The sequence below is a fragment of the Eschrichtius robustus genome, chromosome 2 (genome assembly GCF_028021215.1).
Source record: "Eschrichtius robustus isolate mEscRob2 chromosome 2, mEscRob2.pri, whole genome shotgun sequence".
NCBI classification, from domain to species: domain Eukaryota; kingdom Metazoa; phylum Chordata; class Mammalia; order Artiodactyla; family Eschrichtiidae; genus Eschrichtius; species Eschrichtius robustus.
The window spans coordinates 178,392,154-178,414,016 of record NC_090825.1 but is presented as its reverse complement, the minus strand read 5'-3'; the positions used below and the strand labels follow the sequence as shown (position 1 = coordinate 178,414,016).

At 53.0% G+C, this 21,863-nt stretch overlaps 1 protein-coding gene across 1 annotated transcript in view; it reads left to right on the top strand.

Moving 5' to 3' along the window:
• GNG7 (G protein subunit gamma 7) overlaps positions 1–21,863 on the top strand; it is a 155,267-nt gene that overhangs the window by 39,374 nt on the left and 94,030 nt on the right. The window contains exon 2 of the mRNA XM_068537382.1: positions 8,656–8,713. The gene's annotated coding sequence lies outside the window, so the exon portion shown is untranslated. The remainder of the gene's footprint in view (positions 1–8,655; positions 8,714–21,863) is intronic.

Here is a 21,863-nt window from a genome sequence, read left to right as displayed (position 1 = left end):
ATATACACCACATCTTCTTTATCCATTCATCTGTTGATGGACATTTAGGTTGTTTCCATGTTTTGGCTACTGTGTATAGTGCTGCTACGAACATTTTTAAATAATAAAAATAATACATAATGAGAGAAGATAAAAATAATTTTTAAATAATAAAATAATGAGATAAGAATTAAAAATAAGTCATAAAAATAAAATAGTAAAATAAAGATTTTAAACAAACAAAGAAATAATTAAATAAAAGCAATACTATGATTTTTGAGTACCTGGCCGAGAAGGGGCGAGAAGGAAAAATGGAGCAGCCACTTTGGAGAACAGTCCAGCAGTTCCTCAGAGAGTCCAGTGTGGACTTGCCAAATGACCCTGAGGTTCCACTGCTGGGACTGTGCCCGGAGAACGGGAAGCTCGCGTCCATCCACACGGAGATTAGCGGGAGAGACGTGCTGCAGTGGCCCCTTCCTGGCTGTGAGGTCTCCCGAGCTCCGGGGCGGCCACGTGGCCGGTGTTGGTGGTGGTCCCGCCTGGCACCTGATGTGCTGCTCCCGTGACCCAACGCGACATCCCTAGGGCAGTGTGCGCACACCAGGCCCCGAGCGGTGACCGCCAGCTTTCCTCATTGCCACCCCTCCTTCATTTGACCTTTCTTGCAGAGTGGCCCGGAGGCTCTAGATTTTCCTAACACGAGGCTCCAGAGAGAACTCAGTTCAAGAAAAGGGAGGTGCCTGAATGCACTGTGGGATCTGGATGGGATTCTGGGACCGGAGAGGTACACTTGTGGAGAAACCAGTGACATCTCGATAAAGTGTGGAGTTGGTAGTAATGTACCAATGTTGGCTTCTTGGTGGTGACAAACGTGTACCGTGGTGATGGACATCAGAGGTTGGCAAATGAGCCTGGGGGTCAAATCCAGCCTACACTGGCCTGTTTTTAATATTGTATTAATTAGCTATTTAAATTATAATTAATTAATTTTTATTCTGTAAAATATACATAATATAAAATTTACCATCTTCACCATTTTTAAGTGTGCAGCTCAGCGGCTCTAAGCACATTCACACTGTTGTGCAGCCATCCCCACCATCCATCTCCAGAACTTTCTCATCTTCCCAAACTGAAGCTCTGTCCCCATGAAACACTGACTCCCCAGCCCCTCCCCCAGCCCCTGGTCCCCACCGTCTACTTCCTGTCTCTATGGATGTGACTCCTCTAGGGACCTCAGGTGAGTGAAATCAGGCAGTATTTGTCCTTCTCCGTCTGGCTCCTTGAGCATCATGTCCTCAAGGTTCATCCGTGTTGCAGCAGGTGTCAGAATCTTCTTCCTTTACAAGGCTGAATAATATTCCACTGTATGGATGCAGCATACTGTTTATCCTTGGCCTATTTTTATACAGCTTAGGAGCTAAGTGCCTTTTACATTTTTAAAGGGTTGAAACGAACAAACAGGAATATGCATCAGAGAGCCTGGAGCTCACAAATCCTGAATAGTGAACATCTGGTCCTTTATGGAAAGGTTGGCCGACCTCTGCTTTAAGGTGTTAACATGAGGGGAGCCGAGTGGGGGTGTTTGGGAATGCTCTGCACTAGCTTCGCAACTTTTCTGTAAATCCACAATTATTCCAAAATGAAAGACTTTTAAAAGGAAAATTTGGGGAATTAGGGAGGTCCTTTTTTAAAAAAAATATTTATTTATTTATTTGGTTGCACCAGGTCTTAATTGCGGCAGGCAGGCTCCTTAGTTGCAGGGAAGTCCTTCTGAAGCAAGACGTGAAACGCCAAAGTCGTGACTCAGAACCAACTAGGACTTTGCCTTGAAGCTGCGTGTGCCTTCTCCTCGTTTCTCTTTTTATTACGAGCGTTATTATTTTGTAACTTTGAAGATGACGATTAATCAGTTAGTGTGACACTGCTTCACGTTTGGGACCTCCCCACTGGAGGATTCCAGGACATGAGATGCACCACCGTGGTTTTTGCAGTGTTTCTCTCTGCTCAGAAACTTTAGGATTTCTCTGTTCCTGGCCTGCAGAGCCCTCTGGAATCTAACTCTGGTTCAGGGGTTTTCATACTCATTCTGTAAAGTCCAGAGTGTGTATATTTGGCTTTGCAGGCCTCGCACTCTCTGTGGCAACTACCCAATTCTGCGGTTGTAGCGCAGAAGCAGGCTCAGACGATCCAGAAATGAAGAGGAGTGGCTGTGCGCCAATAAAACTTTATTTACAAAAGCAAGCAGTGGGCTGGATTTGGCCCATGGGCCCCAGAGCTTGGCAACCCCTGCTCTTGTTTATCATTTCACCTTTATCTAATATTTCTCATCCGCCTGTCCAGTATTGGGAAATGATTAGGAATTCATGCCTGGGGTCTGTCCGACCTGCCTTTAAGACCTGGCTGTGCTCACACGTGACCTTGAGCAACTTACTTTCTTCCTCTGTGACTCCATTTCTTCCTTCATAAGAAGTGAATTATAATATTTGTTAAGATAATTAAATGAGCATATATATATATATATATATATATATATATGAAAATGAGTGGATATATATATATATATGTGTGTGTATATATATATAAAACTCAGCACAGAGACTGGCACGTATATGTTCAGAAACTGTTATTCTGCTGTATGATTTATTTAAATAGTCTCCTATTGTATTAGTTAGCTAGTGCTGTGTAACAAATCACTACAGACTTAGTGGCTTGACAACACACTTTTATTATCTCACAGTTTCTGTGGGTCAGGAATCTGGGTTTGGTTTAGCTGGGTCCTCTGTTCAGGGCCTCTCTCTCACTGGTTACAGTCAAGGTGTCGGCCAGGGCTGGGGTCTCAGAGGAAGGGTCAACTGGAGAAGTTGCTGCTTCCAAGTTCGTATGGTTGTAGGCAGGATTCAGCTCCTGTGGGGCCTTGGTTCTTTGGCTGTGCTGGAGGCCACCCTCAGTCCCCTGCCACGTGGGCCTCTCTGACACGGCCAATTGCTTCACCAGAGCGTGCACACTGAGAAGGTGACAGTCTGCTAGCAAGATGGAGGTTGATGGCCAAAAGACATATGAAAAGATGCTCAAAGTCGCTAATTAGTAGGGAAATGCAAATCAAGACTACAATGAGGAATCACCTCACACCAGTCAGAATGGCCATCCTCAAAAAATCTACAAACAATAAATACTGGAGGGGGTGTGGAGAAAAGGGAACCCTCCTACACTGTTGGTGGGAATGTAAGTTGGTGCAGCCACTATGGAGAACAGTATGGAGGTTCCTTAAACAACTGAAAATAGAGTTACCATATGATCCAGCAATCCCACTTCCGGTCATATATCCAGAGAAAACCATTATTCAAAAAGACAGATGCACCCCAGTGTTCATAGCAGCACTATTTACAATAGCCAAGACATGGAAGCAGCCTAAACATCCGTGGACAGAGGAATTGAGAAAGAGGATGTGGAACATATACACAATGGAATATTACTCAGTCATAAAAAACAATGAAATAGTGCAATATGTAACAACATGGGTGAACCTAGAGATTATCATACTAAGTGAAATAAGCCAGACAGAGAAAGACAAATATCATGTGATATCACTTATATGTGGAATCTAAAAAAAAAGGATGCAGATGAACTTATTTCCTAAAACTTATGGTTACCAAAGAGGAAAGGTGGGTGGGGGAAAGGATAAATTAGGAGGTTGGGATTGACATATACACACTACTTACTATGTATAAAATAAATAACCAACAAGGACCTACTGTATAGCACAGGGAACTCAATATTTTGTAATAACCTATAAGGGGAAAGAATCTGAAAAAGAATATATGTGTGTGTGTGTGTGTATGTATAACTGAATCACAGTATGTCTGTACTATGCTGTGTACCTGAAACTAACATGATATTGTAAATCAAGTATACTTCAATTAAAGCAAAAAGAATTACAAGAAAATGCAGGTCACAGTCTCATGGAACTTGATGACAGGAGTGGGCCTCGCCTAACACCACCCAGCTGTGTGGGGCTGGCCCGCTCACCCCAGATCCACAGGGCTCTCCAGTCTGTGCCCTTGGCACCGACTGGATTGTGCAGAATCCCCAGAACTAGCGAGCACCTCCTGTGGGCCGGCGGTGACAGCAGTGTGAGCTGCCGTGGTGAGCAGAGCACACGCTATTCCTGCAGTCTGGGATCTCGCCTTTCTCGGGGGAGACTCAGCTTTGAACCGTGTGATGCTGATGGGCACCAGGTGTCTTCAGGGGGGATGACAGTGTCCCGGGATTAGTGCGATGATGGCACAACCCTGTGAATCTCCTAAAAGCCACTGAACTGGACACTTTATTTATTTATAAATTTATTTATTTATTTATTTTTGGCTGCATTGGGTCTTCGTTGCTGCGCACAGGCTTTCTCTAGTTGCGGCGAGCGGGGGCTACCCTTCGTTGCGGTGCACGGGCTTCTCATTGCGGTGGCTTCTCTTGTTGCAGAGCACGGGCTCTAGGTGCACAGGCTTCAGTAGTGTGGCTCACAGGCTCTCGAGTGCAGGCTCAGTAGCTGTGGTGCACGGGCTTAGTTGCTCCGCGGCATGTGGGATCTTCCCGGACCAGGGCTCGAACCCGTGTCTCCTGCGCTGGCAGGAGGATTCTTAACCACTGCGCCATCAGGGAAGTCTGAACTGGACACTTTAAAAGGGTGAGTTTTATAGTAGGTGAATTCTGTCTCAATTTTTAAAAAAGGAAAAGAAAAGGAAAGCGTGTGGATGAGGTGGGGCTCACAGGTCATAAGAAGTGCTGCCCAGGGGCTTCCGGCGGTCCAGGGGTTAGGACTCGCGCTTCCACTGCCGGGGGCGCACGTTCGATCCACGGTTGGGGAACTAAGATTTTGCAAGCCGGGCGGCACAGCCAAAAAAAAAAAGAAAAAAAGTCCTGCCCATGACAAGAGTGGGCGAATGTCCTCTCCATGCAGGGCCCTGATTACCACCCTTGTAAGTTCTGTCTGCTTCCCTCCAGTGATTTATTTCTCCCTCACAGCGCTGGGCACCTTGCACCTGGCGTTTTCGTTGTCTGTGTCTGAGGTTTACCGACCCTGCCTCGTCGGCAGTTCTGAGGGCAGGGTGTGCGGGGGGTCGGCAGGCCCGGCTTCATGCAACCCTGTCTGCACCCCAGGGCTCTGCTGTCACCGTCCTGAAATTTGTAATAATTTTTTAACAAGGGGCCCCGCATTCTCATTTTGCCACCAGCTCTGCGGATTCTATAGCAGGTTCTCCTGAGGGCCTTGCCTCCTCGATGCACTGCTGGCCCCTCACGGGGGGCTCGGGGTTCACGCTGATGGGGAAGTGAAAGCCTAGCATCTTTGCCAGTGAAGATCACAGGGACAGCCTGGCGCCAGCTGGTGCGCCTCGCAGCCTGCTGTCTGTGAGCCCCGGGGACGTGTTCCTGTGGGCACGAGTTTCGTCCTCGCCCTTCTCTGCTCCGGTCTAAGCCAGTCTGGACTGAGCACAGCCGGGGTGGAGGCTCTGTGGTGGTCACCTCACTGCCCAAGTGCAGCTCCAAGGACTAGAGGACAGCCCGCAGCGGGCGTTAGAGGGCTGGGGCGCGGGGAGATTTGCAGATGGTAGATGTGAGAGCAGAGGGAGAGACACCATCTCAACGATGATTCATCAGCTGCCCATGTTCACAGCAGCGTGATTCACAGTAGCCAGAAGTGGAAACAGCCCGAACGTCCATCGGCGGACGATGGATGCACCCAGTGTGCCCCTCCACACACGGGAACATCACTCAGCCCTGAAAAGGGGTGAAGCCCCGACACTCGCTACCACGTGGATGGACCCCGAGAACATGATGCTCAGTGAGAGAAGCCAGACGCAGAAGGACACACAGGGTGTGATTCCGTGGATGGGAAATGTCCAGGACAGGCAGATCCACAGACACAGAGAGTGGATTCCTACTTGTCAGGGGCTGGGGAGGGGGATGGGGGTGACTGCTCATGGGGACGGGGTCTCCTCTTGGAGGGATGAGAATGTTCAAATATTGGTTGCGGTGATGGTCACACAACTTTGTGAATGTGCAGAAAGACGACTGAATTGTCCACTTTATGCAAATTGTGTGGCATGAGAATTATATCTCAATAAGACTAAGAAAGAAGGCGCCTGGTTTATCAGTCACCGTCTCCAGGTTTGGCTAATGTCCCCTAGTTGCGTAAGGAGCCGCCTTTGGGGGGCCGGGTGAAGGGCGCCCGGGACCCCTCTGTACTAGTTTCCAACTTGTCCTGAGTCTTTCATTGGTTCAAAAAACAAAAAGTTGAAGGATCGGAGGCGTAGACGGTCCCTGCAACGTTGAGGCGAGTCTCGGCTTCCAGGCCTGTGGGCATGTTGCTCTGGCCCTCGCATCTCTCACCCCTGCGGTCCACTGCTGCCCGGCCCTCCGCGCTCTCCAGGGCGCCCCTCTGGCCTCAGTGGCCAGAGCAGTTCCAATCCTAAGCGGCGGGCCCGGTAGAGCAGATCCTGCTGCTGGAGGAGATTCTAGCCGCTCCCGGAGCCCAGAGGGCGTTCCTGAGGCCACAGCGCCACCTGCAGGTGACGGTGGGGATGTCGGTTCTCCATCCTGGCCTTTGATTGGCAACAAATTAGCCTCAGCTCAGAGAAAGGGAACCAGCATTTAAATTTTTATTTTTTAATCACTTTTTAAAGTTTAAAATTTTTATTTATTTTTGGCTGTGTTGGGTCTTCGTTGCTGCACGTGGGCTTTCTCTAGTTGCAGCGAGCGGGGGCTACTCTTCATTGCGGTGCGCGGGCTTCTCATTGCGGTGGCTTCTCTTGTTGTGGAGCATGGGCTCTAGGCCTGCAGGCTTCAGTAGTTGTGGCATGTGGGCTCAGTAGTTGTGGCTCGCAGGCTCTAGAGCGTGGGCTCAGTACTTGCGGTGCATGGGCTTAGCTGCTCTGCAGCATGTGGGATCTTCCTGGACCAGGGATCGAACCTGTGTCCCCTGCATTGGCAGGCAGATTCTTATCCACTGTGCCACCAGGGAAGCCCTTTTTTTTTTTTTTTTTTTTATCATTTTTAACTTTAGATTTTCATATTGGGGTATAGATGATTTACAATGTTGTGTTAGTTTCAGGTGTACAGCAAAGTGGTTCAGTTATACATATACATGTATCTATTCTTTTTCAGATTCTTTTCCCATGTAGGTTATTACAGAGTATTGAGTAGAGTTCCCTGTGCTATACAGTAGGTCCTTGTTGGTTATCTATTTTATATATAGTAGTGTGTGTATGTTAATCCCAACCTCCTAATTTATCCCTCCTCCTCACCTTTCCCCTTTGGTAAACAAACTGAAAGTTTGTTTTCAAAATCTGAGTCTCTTTCTGTTTTGTAAATAAGTTCATTTGTGCCATATTTTAGATTCCACATATAAGTGACATCATATGGTATTTTTCTCTTTCTGACTTAACTTCACTTAGTATGATAATCTCTAGGTCCATCCATGTTGCTGCAGATGGCATTATTTCGTTCTTCTTTATGGCTGAGTAGTATTCCATTGTATGTATGTACCACATCTTCTTTATCCGTTTATCTGTCGATGGACATGTAGGTTGTTTCCATGTCTTGGCTAATGTAAATAGTGCTGCTATGAACGTTGGGGTGCACGTATCTTTTCAAATTAGAGTTTTCTTCGGATAAATGCCCAGGAGTGGGATTCCTGGATCATATGACAACCCTACTTTTAATTGTTTGAGGAACCTCCACACTGTTCTCCATAGTGGTTGCACCAATTTACATTCCCACCAACAGTGCAAGAGGATTCCCTAAATTTTTATATACTTTTTAAATTTTATTTATTTATTTATTTTTTGGCCATGCCGCGAAGCATGTGGAATCTTAGTTCCCCGACCAGGGATCGAACCTGTGCCCCCTGCATTGGAAGTGTGGGGCCCTAACCACTGGACTGCCAGGGAATTCTCTCCCTAAATTTTTTAATTGAGTTTTTTTTTAAATAAACGTTTTAGAATAATTTTAGATTTTTAGAGGTGTTTCAGTGAGAGTTCCTGTCTACCCATCACCTAATTTCTCCCAGTGGTCACGTCATTCATAAGCAGTGCGTTTGTGACAACCAAGGGATGGACGTGGGTACGTTTCTGCGACCTCAATCTATTCTTTATTCAGATTTCACTAGTTTTCCCTAATGTCTTTTTTCTGCCCCAGGACCCCCTCCAGGATCCCACCTTGCATTTAGTTGGTCACATGCCTCAGGCAAACCCCCGGTGAGCTGGGCACTCTGGGGCACCCTCGGTCAGGGGGTTGGCTCAGCCCCCTCCCCTTCCTCCCAGGGGACCTTGGGGGTCAAATGCTACAGGTGAACATCTTTTATAAACTATCAAAGGTCATGTGAACATCCAGCCCTTTCATCCAATTCAGTTTTGGAACATGTGAAAACTTCATCAGGGATAACATTCTAAATCACTAGCAAATCTTTCTGGCAAATTGCCTCTGTTACATTTACCCTCTCTGCATTTTGAAGCATCCTATCTGTGCCGTCCTCAACGTCCGGCAGAGTAACCAGAAGGCCAGGCTCCCAGAGCAATTTTTATGTCTATTCACAGGCGCACGACTCTTCCATGCGGACACTGCTAACGCCCACCCGGCATTTCAGGGCCAATCATGCTCAGCTAACGTGGTACGTTTTTCTTCCAGGGAGTGGACATTGGGTTCCTGAATCTCGGCGCTGAAGACAGCCAGGCCTCCAGCACAGGTCGGTGTCCTGAGGTTTTTCTTTTCTCCACGTTCAGTGTTCGCGCAGGCCTTGGTTGGCGGTTCGGGGCCAGGATGAGTTAAGAGGTTGGGGTTTGCTGTCTAGGCGGCGTCCTCGCCGTGCACACCTGCATCTTCCCAGCTCTGCTCGTTTCTGAGGGCTCGTCTTATCCATCAAGAGGGCACGGGAGCCACAGGGAACGTCTTCTGCCCTTGGCTCCCGGAGCAGGGGGACAGAGCAGGGAGACGTGGGGGCCCGCAGGGTGGGTCCTAGCGCACCCAGGATGGGCGCAGAGCGGCGCGGGCCCGTCAGTGCCACCTGCTTCCCAGCTCTTAGCTTCCTCCTCAGAAGGTTTAATTGGGGTCTACGGTGCTTCACCCATTTCCCGTTTGCCTGGAGGGTGACCCGTCGATGGCCATCGGCCAGAGCAGAGCTAAGTCGTGGGGCGCGACAGATATCTGAAGCCCGTCACCCACCCCAGTGGGACAGCAGGTCGGGAAATGTGGTGAAGGCCTCGGGAAGATTAAGTCAGGAGCAACATAAAGCTCAGTCCTGGTCTCTTAACTCTTACTCACTTGTTTGTTTCTGGTCTTGTTCCCAAGAGGACTTTGAGTAGCTTTTGTGATGTTTGAAGAGGAAATAGCATAAGAATGAATGAGGTTGCCCCATGGCCTGCCTGATTCGTTGACTGTAATTGTCAGGCCTGTTTCCCTGCCGGGCAGGGACCACACTCCGTGCTCCTCTGATTCTGTCACAAACGTCTTTGCTACTTGCGTGGAGTTTCCTCTTTCAGGCCATCTTTGGAATAAACTTCCGGTTTCTAACAAATATACAGATGGATCTTTGATTCAGGTTGTGTTCAGTTTAGCAAGAAATTTGAGGGAGATCTGACATCTTTATAACGTATATTCTCATTCTGTGTGTGTGTGTGTGTGTGTGTTTGTATAAAAGAAAGCATGTTAGACAAGAAGGCAGACACTACATGATTCCATTCAGATGAGATTTCCAGAAAAGGCAAATGTGTAGGGACAGAAAGGTGACTCGGGGTTACCAGGGGCTGGGGTGGGAATGGGGAAGAACTGTACTTGGGCGCCAGGCATCTTCCAGGGCGAAGGGGAGGGTCCAGAACTGTGCGGGGTAGGGGTAGGGGTGGTCTCGTAACTTGGTGTACTGACTAAAGAATCTTTGAGTTGTGTCCTTCAAACTGGCCAGTTTTATGCTGTGTAAAGTGAACCTCAGTAAAGTTAAAAAGTATATATTTTAGCTCAGCTCGGGAGGCAGGCTTTCCCTGCAGACAAAGACCAGAAGCTGAGATTGGAACCCTGGGCTCCTCCGTCCGGCCGGGTCATGCTCCGCCAAGGCCCCAAACAGATTCACAGTGTTAACTCTGTTTCACAAAGTTGCCGAGCAGGAGGGGGGTTGGGAGAACGGCCCGGAGCCAGGCGAGGTCGCGCAGCGGGTACGTGTCTGCGCAGCGTGCGGGACGAGCTAGCCCCGCTCAGCCCTTCTCCGTAGTGTTAACATCTGACCAACTTCCTGTAAAAAGAAAGTGAATTTAGCCAAGGACAAAGGAGAGGTAAGTCACCCCAAAGCCCCCACCCATCGAGGACCACTGCTGACACCTCAGTGAGTGTCCTCCCGAATCTCTCTGTGAGTTACACTCTTGCATGGGGTTTTGGAGAAGTAGGATTTTTCTGTTTGATGTACGCATGCCCTTGATGGGCATCTTCCCTCATCCATAAACCTAGATTTCCAGCTTCTTTCCTGAAGCCGGATGTTATAGATGAATTATAATTTATTTCATTTAAAAAAATTTATTTATTGACGTGTAGTTGATTGACAGTGTTGTGTTAATTTCTGCGGTACAGCGAAGTGATTCAGTTATACTTATATATACATTCTCTTTTCATATTCTTTTCCATTATGGTTTATCACAAGATATTCCCGGTGCTATACAGTAGGACATTGTCATTTGAACTGTAGTTTATTTCTTTTTAAAGTAATTTTGTAATTGATTTAACTGGTCTTATTAGTGGGCTTTTTTGGGGGTGTTCATTTTCTTTTTCTGTTTTTCTTTTTTTCTCTCCCTCTTTTTAAATTTTGCTACATTCTGGGGTGGATGTCCTTGTGCAGACTTCTTACATCCTTGGTTGTCCTTCGGGGTAAATTCCTGGAAGTAGGTTTGCCTTGTCTGTGAATTTAAGTCTGAGTGTTCTCATTTACATTTTTTTTTAAATCATAGTTGATACATTTCCTATGCAACTTGAAATTCACTCTCTTTTTTTTTTTTTAAATTAATTAATTTATTTTTGGCTGCATTGGGTCCTGGTTGCTGTGCACGGGCTTTCTTTAGTTGCTGTGAGAGAGGGCTACTCTTCGTTGTGGTGTGCTGGCTCCTCACTGCGGTGGCTTCTCTTGTTGGGGAGCACAGGCTCTAGGCACGTGGGCCCAGTAGTTGTGGCTCGCAGGCTCTAGAGCACAGGCTCAGTAGTTGTGGCGCATGGGCTTAGCTGCTCCGCGGCATGTGGGATCTTCCTGGGCCAGGGCTTGAACCCGTGTCCCCTGCATTGGTAGGCGGATTCTTAACCACTACGCCACCAGGGAAGCCCTCATTTACATTTTGACCTTCAGCCGCAAAGACCTCCAGAAACGCACCATTTCCCATCCCAGGGTGCGTCTCCCTATCCTTCTAAGTTCAGTTTTACATCCTGGCCAACCTGACAAGCCCAGGTGATTTCAGCTCTTGCGTCTGGGCCTCCTTTTCGTGAGCGCCGCCGTTTCTCTAAGGCGAATGGCCCAGCTGCGTCCTTTCTGTTGGGGTTTCTCTCCCAGTGATTTTTTTTTTTTTTTTACCCCGCCACACGGCATGTGGGATCTCAGTTCCCTGACTGGGGACCGAGCCCTTGCCCCCTGCATTGGAAGTGCAGAGTCTTAACCACTGGACCGCCAGGGAAGTCCCAGTGATAAGTTTAAATTCTATTTCTCTGTCTGTACGCCGTCCACTGCGAATGTTTTTCTGAGCGTGTCTTTGCACTTTGCTCACAGTGAGTTTTGTCATCGGGCATCTGAAACGTCTCGCGCACACCCACGTTCTCCTTTGTGTTTTGTGTGGCCTTCCTCCAAACGTCAAGATTGTAAAAAGACAGTTCACCTGCATTTTGTTCGGATCGTGTATTTTACCCTTAAATCCTTGCAGCATTTGAAATTCAGCTGTGCTAGTTGGTCTCACGCAGGCATGATTCTGACCCCCTGCTCCCCACTCAGGGGACACTGGGCCATGTCAGGGGACATCTATGGTTGTCATGACTGGGGGGCTCCTGGCATCGAGGGGGTGCGGGCAGGGATGCTGGTCCACATCCTGCAGTGCCCAGGACACCCCCACAGAGGAGGACCAGCCTCCCTTTCAGCAGTGCCCAGTGACAGACCGCTGGGGGAGACAGAATTGTACCCTGAGCGGGTGCCCACCGCCAGCCTTGCGGGGGTTTTCTGTTCCAAGGAAGCCTACTCTCCTGTACGTGCTCCTGGAAGGGGGGGGGGGCGGATCTGGGCTTTTCCTGATTGCTGTTTAGTCTCATAGTCACTCTGAGCGCATCCTGTTTGCCAGGCCTTGTGCTCAGCATCTGCGGGTGTCCTCACATCCAGTTCCCCACAGCACCGGGGGCGGGCAGCGGGGTCTCCTATGGCCGGGCCGCCGCCTTTCCAGGGAAGCCAGGGTGTCACCATGCAACCCACCCATCCTGGTGACAGCACGCTGATCCGCTGCACTCAATTTCTGCAGACACCAGGGCTAAAGGAGGACCCGGAGTTTGGGTTCTGGGGCTGGAGACATTCCCCAGAGTGCTGCAGTTCCCACTGGCGGCCACTAGGGGGCAGTGAAAGTCCGCGGGGGGTCTCTGGCGGGGCCGGCCTTGAGCCAGGCAGGGATGTTGACGGAGGGGGTGCAGGGGGTGCAAGGGGGCGCCCAGATGTCTTCAGTCAACCCCTCGGCCCTCTTGGAGACCCGTGACCACCCGTCCACGTTCTCCGAGACATTCTGGTTCAGCCCCCAGGGTCCCATGGTCACCCTGTTCTGGGCACACACACCACACACCCCCCGCTCCTGCTTGCAGACCTCTGTGGGTCTGTTGGGTGTAAGAGGGAGGCACAAAACACGGGCTCTGTGACCTTGGCGGGCTCACGGCACCTGCACCCCCAAACCCGCCCTGGCCCCAGCACCCTCCAGTGGCTGGAGCAGAGCCTGGACCAGGGAACGAAGGCCAAAGGGTGAGGGTGGGCAACCCCGCCGTGATGACTGGGTCTTGCTTCTGTGACTCTCTCCCCTGTCGCCTGGAGCCGGGCCGGCGGCTCTGGCCCCTGGGGGGCTTCCCCAGGCAGCCACCCTCAAAGCCTCCTCGTTTGGAATCTGCCCAGTGTCCCCCTGCGGCACCCTGGGGCGTGTGTCACCTCCCAGTACAGTCACCTGGGCAGTGGCTGCCTGGCCTGGTCAGGCACGGGGTGACCCTCCCAAAGATTTCCTCCATCCCCTCAGCAAGGATTTCCCATTGTCTGCCCAGGCCAGGCTCTGGGGCCAGCCTGCCAGCGAGCAGGGCGGGCAGAATCCCCAGCTCTCACAGGACTGATGTGTCTGTGAGAATCGTGGACCCATTTGGGGTCTCTCCCTCTCAGCAGTGCTGACATCAGGGCCTGGACATTGTGGGGGTGCGGAGCAGCCTCCCTGAGCCCCCGGTTGTGGCAACCACAGGTGTCCCCAGGCATCACCCAGTGTCCTGTGAGGGCAGGGTCACCCGGGTGAGACCGCTGCCTCACTGGTCCCTCTCTCACTCTGTCTTTGGATGTGTTTAGGGCCCCACTGGATGGTTTTTCCTGTTGGTTTGGAAGCTCTGAGGGGCTGGGACCACAGCCGGTTGGTTCCTGCCTCATGGAAGGGCGTAGCAAGTGTCCCTACAGCGTGGCAGCTGTGCCAGGGCTCTGGTGTGGGCCATCGTGGTGCTGGCTTTCCTTATGGAGGTGCCGTTGTTCTTGGAGCGAGAGCTGGCCTTTCCAATATGGTAGCCGTGAGCCCCAGGTGGCCACTGAGCACCTGAAAGGGGGCCAAGGTGGAAATGAGAAGATTTTGCACGGACTGGGGTGATTCTTAGTTGAGAACGATTTCTCAGGCACTTCTCCAGCCCTCCCGCTCATGGTGAGAATGCAGAACTCCGTGACCTCCCAACAGCGGGGTGTTTTTCTGATAGCCCCTGTTCTCCCGGGAGTTTGCGGACATTTCTGCTGAAAGCGCCTATTGGAGCCCTTTATCTTGAGAGAGTGGCCCTGGTGTGGGGAGCAAACTCCAACCCAGCGCGCAAGCCAGAGCATGTTTCTTTCTCCTGGTTGGTTACCCGCTTCTGATCTGTCCCGGGTGTGTTGAAATGCACATTGTTATCAGTCCTCTCCATGGACAAGCTGTTCTCCTGAAAGAACTGCCAAGATAGACAGTTAAAAACCTTAAAACGTCCTGCTCACGGAAGGTCACGGCTTCTGCTGTCCCCACCTTCCTGACAGAGAGCATATGTGATACACATGTAATTATGGGGTCCCACGCAGAAACCGGCCAAGGGGGCCCCTGCTGCAGCCTGCAGGGCCTGGAACCCTCTCCCGGCAGGCTGCAGCTCTGATTCTGGAGAGCAGGCCACGTGGTGCTTCCCATGGCAGCGGGGGCAGCTCAGACATGAGTTTGACCCCCTACAGCAGGGTCTCACCCTGGTGATCCTGCCGCCAGGGCACACCTGGCCGTGTCTGGGGACGTCTGTGGTCGTCATGACTGGGGAGTTCCTGGCATCCAGTGGGTGGGGGCCAGGGAGGCTGCTCTGCACCCCACAGTGTCCAGGACGGCTCCACAGAGAATGTCCCGGCCCCATGTCAGCAGCACCCAGAGAGTGGGAGGAGAGACCCCTTCTCCACAAGATTCTTGCTCCCCGGATCAATCGAGATCACTCTCTTTATGCTCTACTGTGAGTTATTACCGTGGTTCCCACCCAGGCCCCACTCTTCCGGACCCTGTGGGCTAATCCCCGTATGGACTGGTTAGTGCTGCCACCTGATTCTACCAGTCTGAACATCGAGGCCCAGAGAGGCTCATGTCTGATACAGCAGAGCCGGGCTTCCACCCGCGGGGCAGCGAGAACTGGCTCAGCCCAGGCGGCAGCCAAGGCACAGAGACCCCTGTATCCCCAGCCACGGGCGCGTTGCTAGGCAACCGCTTGAACAGTCAGCCTCCCTCAGGGCAGGGGTGATACACACATGCGGTCATAGGTAGAGTCACAGATTCAAGGCCTCCTTTGACTCCAGACACGCACAGGGTGACAGTCACGTATGATAAGAAGGTGGGAGGCAGGGGAGGAGAGGGAGCCACGGGGAGGCTGAAGAGTGGCCCATTTCGGGTGGGCAGAAGGAGCTCCCCACATCCCAGGGTCAGTTCTCCACCCTGCAACGCACTGGCCTGACTCCAGCTGAGCCGGTGGGCACCGGGGTTGTGCCTCTTCCTCCTTATTCCCTGCCCTCCTGCTTCATTCATTGAGTCAGCCGACACCCATGTGCCAGGCCCCGCCAGGCTAAAACACGTGTGTCTGTGTGCAGAAGCTCCCAGTACAGTGTACACAGTGGGTGTGTGTGACAGAGGACTGAGGTATGGCCTGGGGAGGGCCTGGGAGTTGGGGCGGCGGGGGGGGCCGGGAGGCTGAGGGTGGGTTGGGGACCTGAGCGGGTGCCGCAAAATGCAGGGTCACAGGGAACTGGGGTGTTGGGAGCTTGTTTCTAATTGCCATCGGTGTCCCCCCAAATTCAGATGTTAAAACCTACCCCCCAGTGTGGTGATAGTTGGAGATGGAGCCTTTGGTGGGTGTGATCTTGTGACTTATCATAAATACATATTTTGGACTTCAGCCATGGGTCCTGGCTCCCAGCTCCCAAAGCCCTTGGAACTTCCCGAGCTGTAGGAGCATCCCCTGCACGTGACTAAACGTGACAGTGATTGTAAAACCCCAGGCAGTCTGCTCTGCCGTCCCATGAGGAGTGTACTAGCTAGCTATTGCCGTGTAACAAGCCACCACAGGCTCAGCAGCTTACGCCTCCCCTGTCTATTGAGCCAGAAGTGTGGACACAGTGTGGCTGGGGCCTCTGCTCAGGGTCTCACTCGGCCTGGCCAGGGCTGAGTTCTTCCCTGAGGCTCGACTGGGGAAGGATCCACTTCCAAGTTCTCTCAGGCTGTTGGCAGGATGTGGTTCCTTTCAGTCGTCAGGCCCAAGTGCCCATTGCCTTGCTAACAGCATGCTAGGGACGACTCTTAGCTCTTGGAGGCTGCCGGGTCCTGGCCCAGCCTCGTGGTCTCCTCTGTGGGCCCCCTCTTCCCTCAGTCTCTCACTGCAGGAAGGGCCCTGCCCTTGGACTAGGTCAGGCCCACCCACGTGATTTGTCCTTTTGATCAACTCAAAGTCAACTGACTCGGGGCTTTACGCACACCGTCCAAATCCCTTCTTCTGTACGAAATCACCTAATGTGGGAAATGGCATCACGTTCACAGTCCTGCCCACACTCGGGGGTTGGTCCACAGGGGGCAGGGGTTTGGGGACTTAGAATCCTTATGGCCACAGAGGGGGAGAAGGGGGCATGGTCATTCCAGACCCAGCCACGCTGAGCCTCCACCAGGACCGTGCAGGGGGTCTCTTTACCCTCGCCTTCCTTGCTGGAGGCACCGCGGGTGGGTCAGGGTTGGGGTAGAAAGGCGGTGCTTGGAGAAAGCATGCTTTGTCCTGGTCACAGCTAGACAAACCCGTGGCTTCACCTGGTTTTTAATTTTTATTTATTTATTTATTTATTTTTGCCGCACTGTGAGGCGTGTGGAATCTTAGTTCCCCGACCAGGGATCGAACCCGTGCCCTCTGCAGTGGAAACTCAGAGTCTTAACCGCTGGACCGCCAGGGAAGTCCCCTCACGTGGTTTTTTTTAAAAAAAAACCTTTAATTTGAAATAATTCCAGATTCATAGGAAGTTGCAAAAACCGTACAGAGCGATCCCATGCACCCTTCCCCCAGCTCCCCTCAGTGGCGGCATCTCGTGTAAGTGTTGCACAAAAATAGGAAGTTGGCGTAGGGACTGCGTGTGTGCAGAGTTCTGGGCCCTCTGTCACGTGCACAGATTCGGCTCTGCTTAATTTGTGGGTGTGTAGGACCGTCACATGTCTGCAGAGTGGAGAGAGCTCTTCCTGCTGTGTTTGGGGGGGGGGCGGGGAAAAACAGACATCTAACCTTGGGCGGCGCAGTGCCCCACGCTCGTCGTGCAGGGCTGTGCCTCTCTTTTCCCACAATTCTGGGCATCTCGTCTGCCGCCTTGTTAGGCAGCCAGCCCTTCCAGTGGGTTTATTCTCTTGGGGGGTGGTCTGCAAGTCTGTGGAGGTTCCCAGCACCAGAAGGCTCAGGTTCAAGTCCAGATGCACCCCTCACTCACACGGGCACCCCAGGTGACTCGCTTGCCCTTTCTGAGCACAGGGGGCGGGCCCACTGTCACCACCGCGGTCCTGGCATCCACAGGAGGGCCGCCAGAGGGAGGAGTGACGGGGAGGGCCGGGAGTTATGGTGAGGTACCCCAGTTCTCTCTCTGGGGGGTGAGAACCATCCCTCATCCTCCCCTGGCCATTCTGCCCAGGCTCCGAGGACTGCTGAGACATCCCGCTGTTGGAATCAAGGCTTCCTCAACTTCCCCAGAGTTCTCTGCCGTCTTCTCTGTGCCCGGAATGGTAGGCGCTCCCCGGGGGGGTGGGGGCTTGTGTGCTTCTTCCTCACGGGAGCCCATACAGTGGCAGCACCCCGTGTCTGTGCACCTCCCGTGGGAGGGGGAATTCCAAGATGGCACCAAAGACCCCCGCCCCCCTGGTGTCCACACACTGTCCTATCCCTGCTCCTGAGTGTGGGCAGAACCTGGAATGGATGGGATGCCACTCTGTGGTTAGGCTGATGTGATACGGCCCAAGGGACTTTATAACAAAGACCCCTGATCAGTGGACTTTTGAGTTCGTTCATCACAAGGATTGTCTGGGTGGGCCTGACCGAATCAGACGAGCCGTTACAAGAGACCAGAAGCCTACCTAGAGGGGTCAGATCCATAGAGACGGGAAGTAGAATGGTGGGGGCCAGGGGCTGGGGGAGGGGCTGGGGAGTCAGGGTTTCATGGGGACAGAGCTTCAGTTTGGGAAGATGAGAAAGTTCTGGAGATGATGGTGGGGATGGTTGCCCGACAGTGTGAGTGTGCTTAATGCCAGGCTGTGCACTTACAAATGGTTAGGATGGTTATATGCTTTTTACCGCAAGAAAGAGAGAGAGAGAGAGACCACAGCAACAGCAGACACTCTCCTACTGGCTTTGAAAAAAGCAAACAGCCACGTCGTGAGCTGCCCGTGGAGGAGGCCATGGGAGCTGAGAGCAGCCGCCTGCCAGCAGCCAGCAGGAAAATGGGGCCTCAGTCCTGCAACTGCAGGGCAGTGGATTCTGCCAACCGCTCGGGTGAGCTTGGAAGGGGACCCTAAGTTCCTAGATGAGAGCTCAGCCCGGCCGATCCCTTGATTTCAGGGTTTTGAGAACCCGAGCTGAGGGCCCAGTTAAGCCACACCCCCGTTCCCTGACACAGAAACCAGGAGATGACAAAGGGTGTTGTCTTAGACCCTAAGTTGGTGGTGATTTGTCATGCAGCAGTAGCTGATCGATACACCTACACCTACCCTGTTGCCTTCCCACGCTTGTTCTGAAACTCACCTCAGCTCTGCCAATTAGAGATAATCATCTCCACGTCACAGAGGAGAAACTAGGAGCAGAGAGAGGCTGAGGAAGTGGCCCAGGGCCACGCAATAACTGTTCTGTGACATTCAAATTAGCTGCATCTGTCACCCAGGCCGGATCGTAAGCTCCTTCAGGTCAGGGATCTCGCCCAACTGCCGGCCGGATGTTTAGCGAGTGAAAGAAAGAATGAGGCTCAGGGAGGAGTCCTCACCTGACCCCCTGAGCCAGAGAGGTGAGCCTGTGACCAGGACCGGTGGCATGGCGGGGCCAGCGGAGAATGTACTCATCGTGCCCCGGAAGGAGTGATGACCACACTCGGGCTCCCTGGCTGAGGCAGCGGCCGGGGCCAAGGTCTGAGCTCGTGAGCCTCCTGGAATGGGACGCGCCGTCCCTGGGTCGCTGACTTAACATCCTGGCCGGTTCACAGCTCTGCCCGGACAAGAGGCGAGCTCGGAGCCAGGGCCCTCTGACCGCAGGACTCGCAAAGCCAGGCAGCCCAGAGCCACAGAGAGCCAGGCTGCCAGCTGTGGGTGTCCTTGGCTCGAGCCGGGGCTGCGGAGTGAGGACAGGCATGCAGGGTAGGCGGGAGGAGAGGCAGCGGCACACGCACGTGCCCCTGGCAAACCAGCAACCAGGTCTCCCGCGTCCCAGGGCCGAGGGGCAGGGCCCGCTGGCCCCCTCGACACTGTGAACACTGAGGCCAGGTTGTTCCCCGTGCGGGGTCGTCCTGGGCTCTGTGGGGCGTAGAGTAGCATCCCTGGCCCCCACCCACTCGATGCCGGGAGCCCCCCAGTCCTGACAGCCACAGATGTCCCCAGGCATTACCCAACGTCCCCTGGGGGGTAGAATCACCCCAGTTGAAACCCTGGTTGAGTGAGTTGGTGGTGACAGCACTGCCTGAGGTGCTCCCTCTGGGGCTGCAGGGAGGCCTTCCTGGAGGAAGTGACGTGTGAGTTGAGCATGCCAATGCCCTGGAGCCGACTGGGGTGGGAGGGACCCTCGAGGCGGCGGGAGCAGTGTGTGCCTAGGAGTAGAGGCTGGTTCCAGGATGGTGGGCAGGGGTGCAAGGTGAGGCAGAGGGAGCCAGGAGGCCGCCGGCAGAGACCACCTTATCCTCAGGGCAGTAGGGAGACATAGAGGGTTCCAGCCCCACCCATGGCAACAATCAGTTGATCTTGTTTTCCAGATGAGGAAACTGAGGCACAGAGAAGGTGAGGGTGCCCCAGTCGCCCCCAGCAGTGGTGGGCAGAGGCCCAGGGGGTTTCAGGGCCGTTTCTACAATGCTTGGGGGTGGGGCCGGGCACTGGAGCCAGGCCCAAGAAGCAGCATCTGCCTCAGCACCTCCCAGCTCCGAGACCCCTGGTCAGGCAGGCATCTGCTCCCACCCTCAGTTTCCCTTTGGTAAAATTGGGGCGATAGCTGCCCCGGCCACCCTGGGCTGCTGCCGGAGGAGATGAGGTCCTCAGCTCTGCAGTCCGTGTCCCTGGGCGGCACAGCGAGGGCTCTGGACGGATGGGAAGCGTGTCGTGTCACCCCACTGTCACTGGAGTTCTCCCACCTGAGCCCCACGCCCTTCCCCTTTCTGGGCTCTGCCTGCCTTCTTCCTGAAGGTTTCAGGGGTCTTGCAGCTTCTCTGGTATCCATGGAAACCTGGGCCTGAGTGAGGGACCCCCCAGGCCCTTCAGCAGGTTGCTGGAGAGCCCTGGACCCCTGCTCCCCGTCCCAGGGCCCCTCCCCTTGACCAAGGGGGAGAAAGAAGTTGGGGAACCGTGGGGACAGAACATGCCCCTGGCCCAGAGCCCACGCCCCCGGGAGGTGACCAGCAGGGGTCCACCCTCTGCGGGTCCCGGCCCCGCGTCCACCAGGAAGGACGGCAGCCAGGGCAGTGCTTCCGTGTCCTGAGCTGACCTTGTTTTCCTGATCTCGGGGCAGGAACAGCTTGGCCAGCAGAGTGGACACGTCTAAGCTCAGTAAACAGCCAGGGAACCGGGGGTAGGAGCTGAGGTGCCGGGTCCCCCTGCCTGCCCACCTGCCCTCCCCTCTGTCCTTGGGAATTATCAGGAAAGCTCAGTGGAGCAGGTCCCTGAACCCTTCCCTTAGGACTCTAACGTGCTCAGCCACCTCCTGGGGGTGGGGTGGGGTGGTGGACATGCCACCTGGTGACGGTCACCTGTGTTGTGAGGCCACCAGGGTTGCCCTGTTTACGCATGGGCTGCGTTGCTGCACACAGGCACACCCAGGACGGCACAGGCTCTTGTGAACATTTGGAACATCTTCGTGTGTGTGTGTGTGTGTGTGTGTGTGTGTGTTTGTGTGTGTGTGTTGAAATACAAATGGCATTAAATTCAGCATTTTTAAGTGCACAGTTAAGTGGCATTAAATACATGCACGTTGTCGTGGAACCATCCCCCCCATCCGTCTCCAGAACTTTCTTATCTTCCCAAATAGAAACTGTCCCCATGAAACACTGACTCCCCAGCCCCTCCCCCAGCCGCTGGCCCCCACCCCATCTACTTCCTGTCTCTGTGGATGTGACTCTTCTGGGGACCTCCTGTGAGTGGAATCAGACAGTACTTGTCCTTCTGTGTTTGGCTTCTCTCACTGAGCATCATGTCCTTGGGGTCCATCCACGGTATAGCAAGTGTCAGAATCTCCTTCCTTTTCGAGGCTGAATCATTTTCCATTTTGTGGAAGAACCATGTTTGTTTATCCATCATCCGTCCATGAATACTTGGGTTCTTTCTACCTTCTGGCTGTTGGGAGTCATGCTGCTGTGAACACAAGTGTATACTTATCTGTTTGAGACCCCGCTTTCAGTTCTTTGGAGTATGAAACATTTTTTTGTTCTGGTTTGACACCTTGGCCCCAGCCTGCGGGTCACCTGTCCACCCCCCAGGACAGGGGGAACCCAGTCTGAGCTGCAGAATCAGGGAGCTGGGCCAATGTGTGGCTTTTCCCTCGCCTACCCTCACGCGGGCCCAGACACCCCTAGGAAGAAAAACTGAGTTTTTGCATCGATAAATATGCCACGGTACAAGAATTCAAAAGGTGCAAATGGTGTCCTGTGAAAATGGTGTCTCCCTCCCACCTGTGCTCCAGCTCTCAGCCTCCCTTCCTGTAAACGAGTGACTTCCTGGTTTCCGGGTCTTTCCCCAGACATGCTCTGCATCCCAGGCACCCTTTGTGGCCGTTAACTTTTTCAGGGCAAAGCTGTGCATTCCTCCAAAGCTTCCACTGACAGGAGTGGTTCAGAGGGAGGCCGGGGCTAGGGGCGCAGAGGGAGCTGTTAGGTCAGCAGGCCTGTGGGGCTTGTCAGCTCTGGGTGAGCTCCCCTGCCAGGCGCT